Here is a 6,729-nt window from a genome sequence, read left to right on the forward strand (position 1 = left end):
TACCTGTGTCTTACTGGACTGTTGGTTTTAATATGAATCTAGAACAGGATTATCCAGAGTTGTCATTTTTGATACAACTCCCCAGTCTAGATTTATTCACACATTCTGAATATAAAGCAAAGTAAGACCTAAAGAAACTAGGTCAAGAGGGGTACTTCAGACGTAGCTGAGCTCAGCAGCATAGCAGGCAAGGATTGATGGGGTCAAGTGCTATTTTACTGAGAAGGTTCTAGATCTCTAGATTGAGTAGGGATATGTTTACACAACACTATCAAAGGGGACAGGGATGTGATGAGTAGGGAAAGAGGACAAGCAGAGGTGGCACTAAAATGCACATGATGCATTTAGAACAAAAGCTCTGAGCCAGAAAGGCAATTTGGCTAAGAAAACAGGACTTGACTTCTAATCCAAGCATCTCCATGACAGTCTGTGCCTTTTGAAAGAGAAAAGTAAAAGAAATGCAAAGCAAGATTGTGGCCTTAGGATGCACATGGAACGTCTTTGCATATTGTCTGGAACAAGGTATAGGACCTGGAACTGCGGATTATGCGAACTGTTCTTCACACTATATATCTGGCCATTGCTGAAAAGCAGACAGCTATCCCTTCATCAAATGAAAGACCAGAAGTGAACCATGAGCCTAAAGATGTCACAAACTCAACATAGAGAAAGCTACCCTGTCTGCTTTACGTATCTGTTTAATCAAGTCAATCTCCTGTTCTCACACCCATTCATTTCTGAAGAGCTAGGAGAGGTTTAAATCATCAGAATGTCCTCCAAGCTCATCTAATGCCCACAGAAGATGGATGTGAATAGTCCAGCTTCCTCCTTACCTGAACACCCCCCTTTCAGTGTACAATTGCTTGGGCATGCAGAAGGGGACCTGTGGGAACTTCAGAATTCAATTTTCAAAAGTTAATGAAGAATCATCTAGAGATCTCATCAGAAAGCCAGTTTCCTGAATCCTTCCCCAGATATTTTGGGAGGGACAGAGGTGGGCTCAGAAACTTTAACCAATACCCATAGGTGGCTGACACAGATGGTCAAAACAAAATTACTTAGAGAAAGATCACCGATAAACAACCACTCTTAAATGTTTGGCTATACCCCAGGAAAGGGGGAAAGAGAGAAAGGTGGGAGGGGGCAAAGCTGGAGTGGCAGTCACCTTCAGTACACAGCTGCTGATTCACCTTCCACATTCCAACCTATTCCTATCCCAGGGCATCATTTAAAACTACACGTGTTTGCTTATCATTTGCTCTTTGTTGCACTCCATCAATTTGAAAGTCTACAATGGATTTACAGTGCTGTGCGAGTACTGTGCTCTATGATAGGTGCAGATAACTGCAAAGGTATAAAATGTGTCTCAATCACAAAATTTCTTTCCCTACTTTTGGATACATGTCCACATTTCCACCAAGTGCTACCAAGCCCCATAGGGAAAAGTAACACCTTAAGATGCTAACAATTTGCTGAGAAACCCTGGCGCGATGGTAATATCACTGAGAAATATCACCAAGGGAGATGGGAAGAAGCTAAAGTTAGATTTCATTGACCTCATTTGAAACAGTTCAACAATAAAACGGGTGAGTTCTGAAAGCAAAATGGGCAGTTTTGAAATATCTCACTCCCACATTTTTATCCCAGACTTGTTGCTAGCTTTGCAGCTGCCTTTGCTACCCTTAGCCATCTCCATCGTCTGCAACAGCTGAGGATGCTCTGGAGCCTGCCATCAAGCGTTGCACACCCCTGAATCTCTGTGCAGCCCATTCGCTGATGTCCAGGTGTACCTCAATTCACATAACAGCCATGCTCCTAGAGTTGTACATGAGCATTTTTATAACTTAACCTGTTCTGACTGTACTTGAGAAGCTGGCCATTTAAGGGAACCCAGAGGTGAATTCTTTTGTAAAGTAAACAACCCTTTTGTAATGCAAAGAATTATCCCTTAATGTATCTGTTTTGTAAATTTGGATTTTTGTATATCAGGTTTACCTTAAGCTTCTCTAAGAGGCATCCTGGGTAGTGGTGATCACATGCCAGACCACCCTCCTTATCCACAGAGCAGATGACCAGTGCACGCTCCTCAAGCATCTTCTGAGGAACTACCTGACCCAAACGGTGGCCAGGATGCAGCCAAAAGCAGAGCGGCTGAACACAGGCCTACTGCTGTCAATATTGCTAGAAACGCTTAAATGTTCTGGGTAAAGAAAAACCGTAATTGCTTGTGGTGAAACAAAGCAGTCTTCATGTTAAGTAGCAAAGATTCTTTTTATGGTAGTAACTGAACTGTGTTTTGCAATTTGTGAAAGTGTGTTGTACTTTGTAAAAAGATTTCATGAAGTGTTGGCACCTTGAATACCTTTCTGTTCTGCTCCGCCTGTGTTCTCTCTCTCCAGGCTCAAAACACACACACAAAGCAAAGATCAGAAGTGAAGCACGAGCTAAGGGATGCTGCCTTGCCCCTTTCGTGTGCTTCCTTTTCACGAGCAAGCTCTAGTGCAGGGAAACACAAAAGACAAACTGTTTCATGCCCCAAGCCCACGTTCCAAGGGGGGATCTCTGGCACATGAGAAGGCATGGCTGGACAAACTGGAAGATACAGCTCTTTGGTTTGTGTAAACAAGGGCCCCAGAGGATATACGCCACAAGATCAATGTGAAAGAAGAGTCTTCAATCAACGGAAGTATTGGCACAGCTAAATGAGGAAGTCCTAGGGCCCTCATCAGCTGAGGCTTTTAATGTGCCTGAGGTGACTCTCCATTATTTATGGATCTTTTTTGGCACAGAACCCTATGCAGGGGCTGCTGCTTCCCTTCCAGCCAGAGCAGCTGTAAGCAAAACATGTGCCCAGTAGGACAGAGTTCTATCACCTAAATGGCAGAGTTCTCTCTGCTGGTGATGAGCACCTTTCAACCTTGGAGCAAGAGAAGCATGTCCTCCTTGTGCATAAAGAATGAAAGGGAAAGAAACCACTTTAGAGCCTCTTCCCCATACCCCCCAATCCATATTTTGATAGGTAAGTCAGGAAAACCAACTTGTCCTCAAAATTATCACTTTCTAGGCACTAAAACTTTATGGTCTGCCATTATTTCTTTATTCCTTTCTTCACCCACCTAAGCCACACATCTAATCTGGGATTCTTTTTTAGTTTCATCACTGATAATTTTATGAAAATAATGTAATTCTAAGCATTTTCTTAATGTCTGTGAAGAGTATTTGCATTGTGTCTTCATTCTAATGTGTTTGCAAATGCTCCGCTCCAAGAACTGAAATGCTGTCTTGTGAGCATGAAGTGAACTGGCTGTTTTGTTCCAGCCACTTTTCTTGTACAACTATATGGATGGACTAGATGTCCTCAGGTCTTTTCCATCTTCAGTTTCTATGACTGTGTAATAAATATTCAGATAGAAACTTCACTTCTGGATGTACTTCTGGCATCGTCTTTGGGAACACAAATGCTGTTTTGGTAACAGTTTTTTTTTTTTTTAAGATTTATATTATTGGAAAGGCAGCTCATATTTACAGAGAAAAGGACAGAGAGACAGACACAGAACTTCCATCTACCAGTTCACTCCCCAAATGGCCACAATGGTCAGAGCTGAGCCAATCTGAAGTCAGGAACCAGGAGTTTCTTCCAGATCTCCCATGCGGGTGCAGGATTCCAAGGCTTTGGGCCATTCTCGACTGCTTTCCCAGACCATAAGCGGGGATCTGGGTAGGAAGTGGAGCATCCAGGACATGAACCAGTGCCCATATTGGCCTCAGCTCTTGAGAGCCAAGGATTTAATTACTGAGCCATCGCAGTGGACCCAACAGCTCATTTCTAATACGAGACCCCAAAACACCATGCCTTATGCTTTATGTCCTTTACATCATGCAAAGAAGTAGCACATGATTTCTTGAGAAAACTCAAGGCCCAGACATCATGGAGCAGAATTTAAAACTGTCCCATCTAGAAAGACATTCCGAATACCACAACACTAAGAGGTCTCTAAAAACTCTGCTCTGTAGCTGTCATTAAGCAAGTCAATATTTGCTAAGCAGCTTTAACTTACATTTCAAGTGCTGAGACACAGTAGTGAACAAAATGGGTACGGGTATGGGTCTCTAACCTCTGATCACTTCACAGAGCGAAGACAGTAACTAATGTTTATTGGGCAGGTATTATAAATCATGACCTCATTTAATCTTGTTATCAACTGTAGGAAATAAACACTTCAATATATTTAGTTTATAGATGGAAAAAAAAAAACCAGGATCAGAGAAATCTTAATTTGTGCAAGTTCGCACAGCCAACGCTAGTAGTAGCAGAGAAACACAGAGTTACACCACGTAATACTGTCAGGACTCTTGATTACTGCCTTTCCCTCCCTTCTCCAATCGCTTCTCCTTTCGTCTCATCTCCTCTCCATACCACAGCCCAATTCCCAGTTGTAAAGACAAGGAAACTAACACAACTGCACCTGCATTTGCTCATTTAACTTACAACAACAGCCCCTTAATTATTAGAAAAGTAGTGTTTCAACAGCATTTCTTTCTGTTCAGTCAGACTAGTGGAAGCAAAATTGTAAATCGCTCAGCAATCCAGCATAGTCCAGCATGTTGGCAGTTTCTAATTATTTAGGCAACTCTAATCACTCACAAATTTGCATTTGTGCATCCTCTAGCCCAAAGCATTCGTGACACATATTCTTTTGAAACTATTTCAAGTTGAATTTCATAAAAATATAAGCCAAAATATAAAAATGTAAATCAATTTCAACTGCCAACCTGCTGAGCGATGTTTACATCATTCACTCGTTTTTTTAGGTGCTTATAGTGAGCCAGGCACTGGGATAGTTTCTGAAGACAGAGATTTAATTTACAGCACTGACTAGTGGGAGAATACAAATTGACCATGTGGTATGTAAATGTATACTTGGTGCTGCAGAAGCAGACACTGTGTGTGTGTGTGTGTGTGTGTGTGTGAGAGAGAGAGAGAGAGAGAGAGAGAGAAACAGAATAGAGAGATCAAGCGGCGGGTAAAGAGGCAACTCAAATGAAAAATACACGTACAGAGTTGGGAGAACATGGCAATGGAAGAATTGGGAACCTCAAATAGTTCAGTATGACAGAAACATATAGCACAAGATAAGTGACAAGCCATGAGTTTCCTTGTCTTTCCAGAAAACAAGAAACTTGCAAGATTACTGTGCTAACCTGGGTTTGTATCCTAAAGACTATAACCTTAAAGGATTTTAAGCTGAAGAGATTTGTATGAAAAGATCAAGATCCTCACCACTAGATGGAGCTGGCTCTCAATGTTTCGGAATAACACAGAGGACACTGTTTAAGCAGGTCAGGCCGACTAGACAGACATCGATTAAATACACAGGATCTAGATTTCAGGAACGTCAGCCTTATGCTTTTTTCCAGATAAAAGAAGACCTAAGGGGAAAGAAAGATTGATCTCTTTTATTTGCAACAATTAGTATTTATTAGACATTTATAAGATGCTGGGCACTGTGTTGAACTGTCTTCTATATCTTGACTTATTTCACCCTCATGACAAACCCAAGACATAGTTACTGATAAAGCTAACACATATAGAAGTGAAGTAACATACTAGTCAGTAGCAATGCCATATCCAGGCAAGACTTTCAAAGAAATACACTTAGCATAGTGCCTGAAATCACAATAAGCATTCAACAAACGCGTAACGTAACTGGGAGGTCAGCGAAAATCTGTTTTGTCCATTCTACTCTACAATAAGGCACCATAAAACCTCAAGGAATACAAAAACAAAATGCAGTCCTTACTGCATTTTTGACTAGAATTATCAAGGATAAATACGGTAAGTATATGATACTCTTCAGAAAACTTTAAAAGACTTCAACATTCACAATCTAACTTCAAATCAGTCTATTCTAACAATTCCAGCAATTTAAAATCTTCAGAATATATCATTATTTCACCAGTGTGGATGTACTATGGTTCCACTTTTGTTCACTACTTCTCTTAGAAAAATGTTCAGCTACGTAACAGAAGCCTCTGCTATCATGAGCTGTCTTTGGAACTAGTAAGTCAAAATTCACAGCACTTCCTCTTGGTCACAAAAAAACAAATGAATAAAACGCAGTCATTTACTGACAGTAATACAAATTTAGAGATTTGCCTCAATATATGGAGGAGAGACTTTTTTTATATCTGGGGGCAGAGGCATGGTTAAAAAAAAAAAAGGAATATTAAGATTTGAATTCACATATTGGCCCACCAAAGCAGATTTGGGAAGATGTAGCAGAAACATGGAGTCAAACTAACTTTGTGATGGAAAATTTTACTGCACCTGTGCTGAACCTTGCAAATTAGACGGGTGAGACTGTCCCAATTTTAGTTACTGTGAAGTACACTATTAGTAACACATTAATAGTTCATGTTAGGAAGAGCTCAATTTGGGCAAAGATTCCCAAAAGGTAATGTTCAATTTATCTTTGGAATCATTTTTTAAGTTTTTCTATGGTAGGAATTGCCTAGTGTATAAATCAGATTCAAATTTCAAACTCAATCTCCGTAGCTATTGTCAGTCAAGTCAGGCAGGCAGTAGATTTTGTGATAGTAACTGGTCAGAATTTTTGGGCACACCCACTGGAGTTTGGACGTTACCAGTCAAGTGTCAGTCCTCGGGGGTGAGAGGGAGGGGAAGCCTAAGGAACAACATTCAAAGTCTCGCATACTAGCATATAATAC

The sequence above is a fragment of the Ochotona curzoniae genome, unplaced genomic scaffold (genome assembly GCF_017591425.1).
Source record: "Ochotona curzoniae isolate NIBS_2020 unplaced genomic scaffold, NIBS_Ocur_1.0 scaffold_3208, whole genome shotgun sequence".
In the NCBI taxonomy this organism is placed as follows: Eukaryota; Metazoa; Chordata; class Mammalia; order Lagomorpha; family Ochotonidae; genus Ochotona; species Ochotona curzoniae.